The sequence below is a fragment of the Schistocerca cancellata genome, chromosome 6 (genome assembly GCF_023864275.1).
Source record: "Schistocerca cancellata isolate TAMUIC-IGC-003103 chromosome 6, iqSchCanc2.1, whole genome shotgun sequence".
Classification (NCBI taxonomy): domain Eukaryota; kingdom Metazoa; phylum Arthropoda; class Insecta; order Orthoptera; family Acrididae; genus Schistocerca; species Schistocerca cancellata.
In genome coordinates, this window is record NC_064631.1 from 376,666,113 (window position 1) to 376,678,185 (window position 12,073).

Genomic DNA, 12,073 nt, shown 5'->3' on the forward strand with positions numbered 1-12,073 from the left:
GTGTCAGTGTGAGTGGAGCAATGCGAAGGGGACGATGGCACTCACATTGGGCAAGCGGGTGTTCGCTGCGGGAAGTTTCGTGACAACAGAGTAGTGGAAATGGAGTGGTCAGTCGTTTACTGAGAAGTTTAATGATGTCAAAGTGCCATCAAAGGGTGCCACGCAACCATTAGTCTGATAACGGCGTCAGACAGAATATGTTTTGAAAAACTCAAAAAACATTCCGAAACGGGCCCACACGTCAGAGAATGTGGCTTCAGTTCACCAGAAAATGATTCACAGTCCTACCAAATCAACCCGACGCCTTTCACAAGAGACCGGCGTATCACGCCGGTCATGCGGGCGAGTACTCCAGCTGGACCTGCACATGCGTCCCTACCGAGTGCCTGTTTTTCGTGCATTAAAACCAGCTGTCAGCTTGCGTTTGCTTTTGTATAGGGAGCCATAAGGTCTATAGTGTGTCGCAATAATACTCATAGTCTTCAATAACTGTAGAAGAACATTTCGGATGAGAGTGCAGCAATTCCAGCAGTCCAGCGTCGGTCCGCCTTCAGCGACTTGCTGAGCAGGGTCCAGAAGTGCCAAGAGGTGAATGGTGGTCACTTTCAACATCTGCTATAGTCGGTTTCCTCTGCAGTGTTTCTTTGTTCCCTGCAGCTTGGGTCTCCAGGGAGTTTTTATTTTCCCCGCCCTGTATAACCACAGTACGCCATAGCTGAAGATAATATCACCGTTGCGCATCAATAAACACAGTTTCAGAAATCAGTGGTTTGCTGTATACAGCGTATGTTCAGGTGCAATTACGCAAGAGCTAACCAACTATTTGCCAACAGCCTTGCCGCAGTGGTAACACCGGTTCCCGTCAGATCACCGAAGCTAAGCGCTGTCGGGCTGGGCTAGCTCTTGGATGGGTGAGCATTCGGGTCTGCCGAATGCTGTTGGCAAGCTGGGAGCACTCAACCCTTGTGAGGCAAACTGAGGAACTACTTGATTGAGAAGTAGCGGCTTCGGTCTCGTAAACTGACATACAGCCGGGAGAGCGGTGTGCTGACCACATGTCCCTCCATATCCGCATCCAGTGACGCCTATGGGGTGAGTATGACATGTCGGCCGGTCGGTACCGTTGGGCCTTCCAAGGCCTGTTCAGACGGGGGTTTAGTTTTAGCTTTTAGTAACCAACTATTTGGATGATGTTCCCTAATGTGAAAGGATGTGTATGTGGTACATGCCTGATGATGCACTGCCACACTTTATAAAGCTGTTCGGAAATACGTAACACGCACCTTCGACAACAAGTGTATTGGTCGTTGCTCGGCAATAGCATGGGCTCCCACGTCACCCAACCAGAGCCCTTCGAATTTCTTTGTGTGGGGATAGTTAAAAGCTTCGACACATTCCAGCCCGGTTGATAGTGTCGATGAACTCCGGGAACGAATTGTGGATATTTGTCAACGCACTCTGAACACGTCTGGGGTTTTTAACGTGGAGGAGCTACGATGAGGAGACATGCTGAAGCTTGCCTTCACACAAACGGAACACTTGTTGTAATTTGCTTTTTCGCAAGTGTGTATCTCCAGTTGCAAATTGTTCATGTACTCAATCGTAATACGCCATAGACGGGAAGTCATAGGTTTCCGGATCTATATCTATTGCTTGCTTTATTGTCTTCTACTCGCACCTTTCGTTTGTACCTGCAACAGTCACAAAGATCCATTAAAAAGGTCGGCAAAGTATCTGTCTACGCCTCTGCATTCGTCTCAGAATATTTCTAACTTCAAACTTCGTTACTTTTCCAGGTCGGAGGGAGTCAATGTAAATTACATCTACGTAGTCAATGGTGAGAAATATAATGAACACAGTGCATTTTGGAACAACTCGGCTTAATTCCATGCACTTGTTTGGTAAAAAGATTGCCTGAGTGAAGGATTTTCTTTTGCAAATTTGACTTTTCTATCCATTTGGTGCTTTACTCGTAGTCACTGTTTAAACCTTTTTGAGATGAACGATTAAGATCTGAAGTGATGGACTCTCTTCTTAACAAGCATACGTCGACGTACAAAGTCACTTGACATACATTTGAAGTAGTTCAGGCATTCATTTTCGCATTTGATTTTTGTAGCATTCAAAATATGCTGTACATAAATCACACAAAGCTAACCGATTACAGAAATTCAAGAGAAATTTTTCATATTTCTTTCGATACGTAAGTGGCGCCATCTATTCAATACACTTGTAATCGCCAATAGTGAAAAAATTATACACAGCACTTTTTCGGTGTTTTCGTATGTTGTCGTGGTTCTGGGTCGTCCTTCAGATGGATAGTCTGAAGGACTGAAGACACGTTTTAGTTGGTCCCTATAATCACATGCTGCGATGTGGCCCCTTGAGCCACACCGAGAAACTATTTACTTGCTTTCGAAAACAGAGACAGAGACAGAATCTATGTATGAAATTGTTCTGCAACTTCTTTTGATTTTACTACTACATGCTCAGCATCATTTCAGGGTCAAAATCAAACTAGAACTCTCAAAGGCATTAACGATTTCGAGTGGAAAGCTCAAGTGATAACTCCGAAAAATCATTAATAATTCATTTTGTGGCTTGAGACAAGGAAAGATGAGAATTTAAGGAATCTGAAAAAAAAACAGTATCATAATTCAGAAAAACCTGTAAAATGTAGATGCATGTTGTGTGAGGGAAAGGTGGGTGCAAACAGGACAGACAGGAATGTTTTTACAAAGCTAATGAGCAAGGTCGCAGTTACGTAAACTGCATCCTTCGAAAAACTTGTCTGTCAAATCTTGCAAGTGTGGAATTTGGTACATTCATAAAAACAAATTATTTGACTCCATACTGAACACGTGCAACGAAGCCTTGAAAAAGATTTTTAGGGCCCAATAGACAGGCGAATGTGTGACATATGGTACTGATTATGTGGTAGCACAGGAACACGTGAACAGAGCAAATTTCAACAGTAGAAAAAAAGCGATAAATTTCACGAAAGAATTTCGAAATGGTTTGTCAAAACTTTGGAACAAATTTAAAATTGATATTATAACTGCAAAGTGAAATAACTGTTTAGCATATAGGGAAAAACAATTAATAAGCTTGTCAGAATTGTAACGAATTCTTGTATTTTTACACAGATTATGCAGTTTAGAAAACTTTTAAAGACACCTTAGGTTTAGATGCCTCTATACATTAAGAGATTTCATCATTATCAACGGGTGCATAAATTGTATTTTTTATGCAGAAATACTCAATCGAAGTACTAATTATTAGGCAGTAACAGTACGGCAAATGTCACATTAATACAAGTACGTACAAAAACTATTAACTATGCGTAGCTGAAGCAACTGCATGAAACAAATATTCTACTACTGGGCATAGCTGCTGTCGCGCTGTGAGAAGCATAGCATTATGGAGAGGAAATGACGGAATGTGCCGTCATTTTGTGCCGCCAGCTGGGGGGAGACGTGGACAACCGAGGACGGAGTACTAGGAGTAAGAGAACAAAATGGTTCAAATGGCTCTGAGCACTATGGGACTTAACTTCTGAGGTCATCAGTCCCCTAGAACTTAGAACTACTTAAACCTAACTAACCTAAGGACATCACACACATCCATGCCCGAGGCAGGATTCGAACCTGCGACCGTAGCGGTCGCGCGGTTCCAGACTGTAGCGCCCAGAACCGCTCGGCCACACCGGCCGGCAGTAATAGAACAGTTGGAGAGTACGATGTGCATGTATAATGTCGAGAATGAAATGAGACAATAAGATTAAAATAATTTGTCTGGCACACCGAATCCAGATAAATAAGTTGATGTTTTGTGAGCGATCAGACCAGAAATGCGCCACGTACACAAGGACGTATCCAGTGGGTGGGGCAGCCCCTCCCACCGTCACATAAATGAAATTACGCACAACCTAGTTTCCGTGTAGTGAAATTGAAAATATTTTGATTTTCATCCATATGACAAAAAAGGGATATGCCCTATCGAAGTCAGAAAGAGCAACGATAGTTTTAAACGGTCCACACATCCGTAGCACTATCGGCTACTGCCTACCGTATTTTAGCCGAGACCAGTTGTTGGCGCTACTTAAGCTCATTTGTTTTATTAATCTGTTCAGTTCTTTCTTGAAGTTGAATTTAATGTAAATGTTACCGTTTATTGTTTTTGCACTGTGTGCTGTTGTGATAGTCTCTAGCTACGGATAAGTTTGTAACAAAAAAAAAGAAGAGAAAAACGAATTCTGATTCGGCTGCTAGCGTTCTGATAAGTAAAGAAATGTATACTAATAACCTAATTATCTATCTATAGCAGTTTACGGTTAGCACTGGAGGTGTTATGTGGGGGCTGCTAGAGCTTTGGGGTTGCAATATTTCACTGTTTCACAAGTAACATCACATTAAAATCAGTGCCTAAAAATACAGTTACACATATTTGTGTGTGAAACCCAAAAATTACGTTGATCAATAAAATTATTGCCCAAATGACGATGGTTGGATTTCTTTAAAAAAAATTGTTCAATATCCTGTCATTTGTATCCCAAATGGCAGAATATCGCCCAATCTGGTACCCGGACGGCAATCAGTAACGAAGAGTAATTCCAATGCGGAACGATGGAGAGCCAAAGGGATATATGATGACAGCACATCCTATAGTGAGATCGTTTCTAAAGGATTTTTTTTCAGCTGGTCCCTTGAATTCGTTCGAGTGGACTGTACCCTGCATCCCTCCCACCCCATTTCGTCCAAATCCATTTACGCTGTTGTAATACTATACTAACTAAAGCCAGCAATTCCATGCACAAATAAATCTATACGTATTCATGCATTCATGCACTATCAAGTGACTAAACATGCACAAAGGAAAAACACGTAGTGTCAGAGACAAATCTTCAGTTGTGATGAATTTTATTTTATTTTAAAACAATGAACAAGTACCAGTTCTTCCAACTTCTCTACCGACTTTGGATAGTTCTGCGTGTTGAGTCGCTGTGCATATGATGACAGCACATCCTATAGTGAGATCGTTTCTCTAGACTGGGGAGGCGAAGTGGTTTAAATCCATCCGTCAGCAACCTTGAAAATAGTTTCTCATTTTCAGTTTAGGCAAATGCCGGCTTGGTTTCTTGGTGTTGACTACAACCAATTCCTTCCAAATACAGACAGAGTCCAGTTACCTTAAACATGCAGCCCCTCATGAAAAGAGGCGAGCCAAGCGTCCCTATAGACTCCCGGCACTGACAGCCGTATGTTAAATAAATAATATTCAGAATACTCCTACTTACGCTCATGCATTTTTCTGTAGGAACATTCGATAATGTAAGAAATGATCTTTCTTGCATTACAAGGAGTGGAAGATGCATACTTAAATGAGGTCATTTGAGAAAGTGTAAGAGTGAGTAATTCGAGATCCTTTCCAATTTCGCCGCCAACAATTATTCTAGCTTCTCTGTCGAACAGAGATGTCTTTATTCTAAAAAGCCCGTCGGTAATAATGACGGAGACCCAAAAAATTTGGACACATGCATTCCTGTTCACTTCTCAGTTCAAATTCACACTGAAAGGAGAAATGTGGGAAATGACCGTAGAGGGTGAAGGAAGATTGGAACATGAGTGCTTGTTAGTAGTTTGCCAGAATATCGCACGTCTAGGTAGCGAGATTGTATCTTCAATTGGTGAAAACTTCGAGTCATTTTCGAATAAATTGGTTTATCGTTTATGGAAGTTTTCAGAATAAATGAGAAACATGAGGTTTCTTAGGGTCCTCTTCAATAAATCGGACCCCCTTCTCCTCGAAAAAATCCTGGTTATGTCCATGACGTGCATCACGTAGCTAATACGACTCCGACTTTCCTACTGCCGATATTTTACACCATGTATAGTCGACAGTAGCATTTCTTTTCCAGCATTGGTAATAGCGACAAAAGGGAAATGTTACTGTCGACTACAGAAACAAGAAATTACGACATAAAATGGCAGCTGCAGCAAAGTGAACGGCTTATCGTATTATCTACGTAATATACTCCTACGTTTTACGTACGTGGAGAGAAAACATTTCCTGACGTGTGTAAGCATACCGTGCTCACAACAGCATTTTTTTGTGGTTTTATTATTTCCTTACTATTGTACGCCTGTTAACATTAAGCAGGCAGCAGCGCCGCAGCGAAAGCCGTACTGCTGTTAACAATAGGAGCTATTTTCAGAGTCTAACAATGCTGCTGCTCAGGGTGCGCGCTGGTGCAAATCGACAAACACAGACGGAGCTGCTCCCGCCCAGCTGGATTACATTCAGAATCACTCTCATGTTTGTGACAGTATTATTGATGGTAAATTAATAATAATTCTTTTTTAAGTCGTCAGTCTGTTGCTTGGTTTGATCGGGCCCACTACGAACAGCATTGAAACCAATTTATTTATTTCAGGCTGCATCTTGCACCCTATGTCGTCAATTGTTTGTCGGGTGCCTCGGCAGATTTTACCCTTTGCAGCTTCCGCCAGTACCACGGAAATTATACCTTGATGCTTTAACACTTGCAAAATCATCATGTTCCATCTTCCTGTCAGTGTTTTCCATATTTGCAAATTTACCAATTCTGCAGAGCACTTCGTCGTTTGTTGCAGTAACAGTTCATCTAATTTTAAGCATCCTTCCGTAGCACCATAACAAAGACGCTTCGAGTCCCTTCTGTTCCGACTTTTCCGGTCTATGAATCACTGCCATACAGTACTGTGCTCCGAATGCATTTGGTCATAAAGTCCCTCTTTCCTGTCTGCTTTTCTGTTCTCCTTTCATCGTCTATCACGCGTTATGTTGCTTGCTTCCAACGTAACAGAACGACTTAGCTTCGACTACTTCCTGACCATAAAATCTGATCTCAGGTTCATTGTCTATGTCTTTTTTTTTTTTTTTTCTCCGAATTAGGTTTAATTTCTTCAGCTTCTTTCGGTCCATATTTTTTACTCATTAGACTGTTCATTCCATTCAACAAGTGCAATAATTCTTCTCCCCTCTACTGTGGCTAACAATGTCAGTGAATCTTACCAGTAATAAACTTTCAGTCTGAATGGTAATAGCACTCTTTTGTTTTCGGTGGCGGCTGGTGAGTATGCATTTGGATGCTCACACGTTTTTAGACTCACATCAACCTGTATGTGTGAAATAGTATCTTTGTATAAAAGTTATGATTATGAACATATTTATATAACTGCACCCACTGTCAATAATAAAAATAACAGTAATAGTAATCATTAATAATAGATTATTATTATTATTATAACTATTATTATTATTACTATATGCATAAGATGTCTGACGAAAGGAAGACTCGCTTTTTAGAAATTTTGTTCTTTTGTACATAATTATGCAGAGTTTGGGCATGAACGAAATAATGTATAAGCTTTTACTACTCTCTATCTCATCATCCAAATATTAGTATTACCAAAGTTTTATCACTCAACAGGTCTGTGTTTCTGAAGTAGGAAAATGGCTTAATCTCTTCTTTTGAAATGTCCTATCCTTCCTTACAGTCCGCACATAAATTAATATTAATACACGTTACATTGCACTGTAGGTATACATTAAACAGAAAAAAACTATACAGTAACATGACTGACATTGCCTGTTTATAAAGAAAATCCATGCGTCTGTTTTACAATCGCGCAAATGTCTCGATCACTCTACGACTTAAGTCTTTAGCATGATCCACAAACTTTTTCTCAATTACAAGCATTGCCAATGCCGAAAGCCTGTTCTCTGTCATTGTGTTTCGAAGAAAGGTTCTTATCCTTTTCATTGTTGAGAAACAACGTTCAGCTTCAACTGCTGTAAGAGAAGTTGTTATAGTTATCCTCATTAGTTCACATAACTGCGAAAATGTATCTAGACCCCAATTTTTGGTCTAGTAGAAGTTGCAGCACTGCAACAGCGTCATCTCCACGTTGAATGTCTTTTCTGCTGTAGAGTACTTCTAGCTTTGCTCTCAGTTGCGCCTTCGATAACCAAGGGTACGTTTCAACAGTAATGTCAAGAAATTTGTCGAAAATAGAGAGAATGGGGTCGTATGTAATTATTTTGATGCCATAAGGTGATTTCTGAATAAAAATCTTTCATTCATATGGCTTATTGTGGCATCACAAACTTCCTTCGGATCTTCTTCTTTATTTTCTGATTTTCCTTTCTTCTGAATTTGTTCTTCACAAGATGACGAAATTTCTTCAATGGCAGTATTTCTTATTCCTTTAATCACATCTTCAAACTGCAATAAATAAACTCTATCGGTTATCGCTTTAAGATTCCGATGTAGTGGTAGTTTCCAGAAAAGTCTGTCGGCATGTGGCATGATCCTACGAAAACATTCTAGCCAAAATAAGAACTCGCTGTCTTTCAGATTGGAGACGATGTAAGTTTCTCGTCTGGTTTTGTTATCTCCACGATCAGAGAGGGTAATTTCTTCTAAACACTCGATCAGACTTTCCTTATTGTCTTCAGCTGTGTCGACTGGCCATTGTTAAACACCCATCTTGTAGCCTCTATCCTTGGTAGTCTAGACTTTATCTAGCACACTTATTCCGTGAGACAACTGGGAGAAAAAACCTGGAAAGACGAAGACATTAGAAAAAAATATTCTAGAAGATTTGTTTATACATGCAGTTTTTTGCAGTACCAGATTAAATTGATGAGCATAGCATTGAACATAATAAGTCTTAGGAGATACCTGCTTAATCTTTGCCTGACCACCGTTAATGCCTGCGCTCATAAGAGCAGCACCATCATGGTAGTGCCTGATCATCTTTTCCACCTCTCCATGCGCATGATTTCGCAGGTCGTAATTTATCACCTGAAATAATGTCTCAGCATCATGTGCGTCAAGGTTAATGAAGCCCCAAAATCTCTTCACAACAGAGCCATGAAGTTCGTATCAATATACACTCCTGGAAATTGAAATAAGAACACCGTGAATTCATTGTCCCAGGAAGGGGAAACTTTATTGACACATTCCTGGGGTCAGATACATCACATGATCACACTGACAGAACCACAGGCACATAGACACAGGCAACAGAGCATGCACAATGTCGGCACTAGTACAGTGTATATCCACCTTTCGCAGCAATGCAGGCTGCTATTCTCCCATGGAGACGATCGTAGAGATGCTGGATGTAGTCCTGTGGAACGGCTTGCCATGCCATTTCCACCTGGCGCCTCAGTTGGACCAGCGTTCGTGCTGGACGTGCAGACCGCGTGAGACGACGCTTCGTCCAGTCCTAAACATGCTCAATGGGGGACAGATCCGGAGATCTTGCTGGCCAGGGTAGTTGACGTACACCTTCTAGAGCACGTTGGGTGGCACGGGATACATGCGGACGTGCATTGTCCTGTTGGAACAGCAAGTTCCCTTGCCGGTCTAGGAATGGTAGAACGATGGGTTCGATGACGTTTTGGATGTACCGTGCACTATTCAGTGTCCCCTCGACGATCACCAGTGGTGTACGGCCAGTGTAGGAGATCGCTCCCCACACCATGATGCCGGGTGTTGGCCCTATGTGTCTCGGTCGTATGCAGTCCTGGTTGTGGCGCTCACCTGCACGGCGCCAAACACACATACGACCATCATTGGCACCAAGGCAGAAGCGACTCTCATCGATGAAGACGACACGTCTCCATTCGTCCCTCCATTCACGCCTGTCGCGACACCACTGGAGGCGGGCTGCACGATGTTGGGGCGTGAGCGGAAGACGGCCTAACGGTGTGCGGGACCGTAGCCCAGCTTCATGGAGACGGTTGCGAATGGTCCTCGCCGATACCCCAGGAGCAACAGTGTCCCTAATTTGCTGGGAAGTGGCGGTGCGGTCCCCTACGGCACTGCGTAGGATCCTACGGTCTTGGCGTGCATCCGTGCGTCGCTGCGGTCCGGTCCCAGTTCGACGGGCACGTGCACCTTCCGCCGACCACCGGCGACAACATCGATGTACTGTGGAGACCTCACGCCCCACGTGTTGAGCAATTCGGCGGTACGTCCACCCGGCCTCCCGCATGCCCACTATACGCCCTCGCTCAAAGTCCGTCAACTGCACATACGGTTCACGTCCACGCTGTCGCGGCATGCTACCAGTGTTAAAGACTGCGATGGAGCTCCGTATGCCACGGCAAACTGGCTGACACTGACGGCGGCGGTGCACAAATGCTGCGCAGCTAGCGCCATTCGACGGCCAACACCGCGGTTCCTGGTGTGTCCGCTGTGCCGTGCGTGTGATCATTGCTTGTACAGCCCTCTCGCAGTGTCCGGAGCAAGTATGGTGGGTCTGACACACCGGTGTCAATGTGTTCTTTTTTCCATTTCCAGGAGTGTACAATCACCAACTGTTGCGTGGCAGACACACCTGTTCTTTCGTCCGCCATTATAGCCAAATAGTGCACACTTAAAATTTCTGGCGTTGTTACTTCCACGCATACACTTAGCATACAATACGGAAATTTATTTTGAACTGTTTCGGATGTACCTATAAACACGGTTGCAGTTCCCAAGTGGTCCTTCATTGAGCTGTCAATCGCACTTATTAAATTCACAAGCCCACGAAACACACCTGGTTTTCTGAATCTTCCTTTTAATCGTGGCCACGTAGAGCTAACACAAATGCCCTGCATGTTAACCTGGAGAGGATATGTCTATTCCTGTCCACTTGCTCTCCCTGTACATGCAGTCAAGCTGAGTCCTGAAGTTCACTTTACGAAGCATTGAGAGTTCAACGTTCGCATTTTTGCGGAGGTGGGAGTTTTCGTGCTTTTTTTATTTTTTCAGATAAATGTACAAGACCCTTAACACCTATATTAGTCCACCATACAACCACTTATCCTTATTGTACACTTCTTTGTTAAATGTTAGCTTATAGTCACGCTTATTTGATTTTGTAACATTTTCCATCAACAAATCTGGTCTGGAGGACCGTAGTTGCTTTGCGGCTGACTTTCCATGGTAACATAGTTTTCTGTTAGCTCTTAAAATCTATTCAACAGAGTTCATTCTGAAAGTACCCACGAAATCCAATTCATTGTTTCCTGTCCGTACTGTCATCCACACAGTAACCAACCAATTACAGCACAAATTGCCGTTCAAGGAAATGATTAGATGCAGGTAGTAACGCCTTAATGTCTAGCAACAACCTGACTGCAGGTAAATTAAACCAACTAAACTGGTGTACTCTCCTGTTAAGAATATAAAGGGATTACTCATCATCATCATCATCATTATTTAAGACAGATTATGCCTTTCAGCGTTCAGTCTGGAGCATAGCCCCCCTTATAAAATTCCTCCATGATCCCCTATTCAGTGTTAACATTGGTGCCTCTTCTGATGTTAAACCTATTACTTCAAAATCATTCTTAACCGAATCCAGGTACCTTCTCCTTGATCTGCCCCGACTCTTCCTACCCTCTACTGCTGAACCCATGAGTCTCTTGGGTAGCCTTGCTTCTCCCATGCGTGTAACATGACCCCACCATCTAAGCCTGTTCGCCCTGACTGCTACATCTATATAGTTCATTCCCAGTTTTTCTTTGATTTCCTCATTGTGCCATTGTTCCCATCTACTAGTACCTGCAATCATCCTAGCTACTTTCATATCCGTAACCTCAACCTTGTTGATAAGGTAACCTGAATCCACCCAGGTTTCGCTCCCATACAACAAAGTTGGTCGAAAGATTGAACGGTGCACAGACAACTTAGTCTTGGTACCGACTTCCTTCTTGCAGAAGAGAGTAGATCGTAGCTGAGCGCTCACTGCATTAGCTTTGCTACACCTCGCTTCCAGTTCTTTCACTATGTTGCCATCCTGTGAGAATATGTATCCTAAGTACTTGAAACCGTCCACCTGTTCTAACTTTGTTCCTCCTATATGGCACTCAATCCGTTTATATTTCTTTCCCACTGCCATTACTTTCGTTTTGGAGATGCTAATCTTCATACCATAGTCCTTACATTTCTGATCTAGCTCTGAAATATTACTTTGCAAACTTTCAGTTGAATCTGCCATCACAACTAAGTCATCCGCATATGCAAGACTGC

At 42.6% G+C, this 12,073-nt stretch overlaps 1 protein-coding gene and 1 pseudogene across 1 annotated transcript in view; both read left to right on the plus strand.

The window, feature by feature from the left end:
* The window catches only part of LOC126088337 (uncharacterized), a 377,050-nt gene that overhangs the window by 106,620 nt on the left and 258,357 nt on the right, over positions 1-12,073 (plus strand). The gene's annotated exons all lie outside the window — the stretch shown is intronic.
* On the plus strand, positions 826-944 carry LOC126089775 (5S ribosomal RNA; annotated as a pseudogene).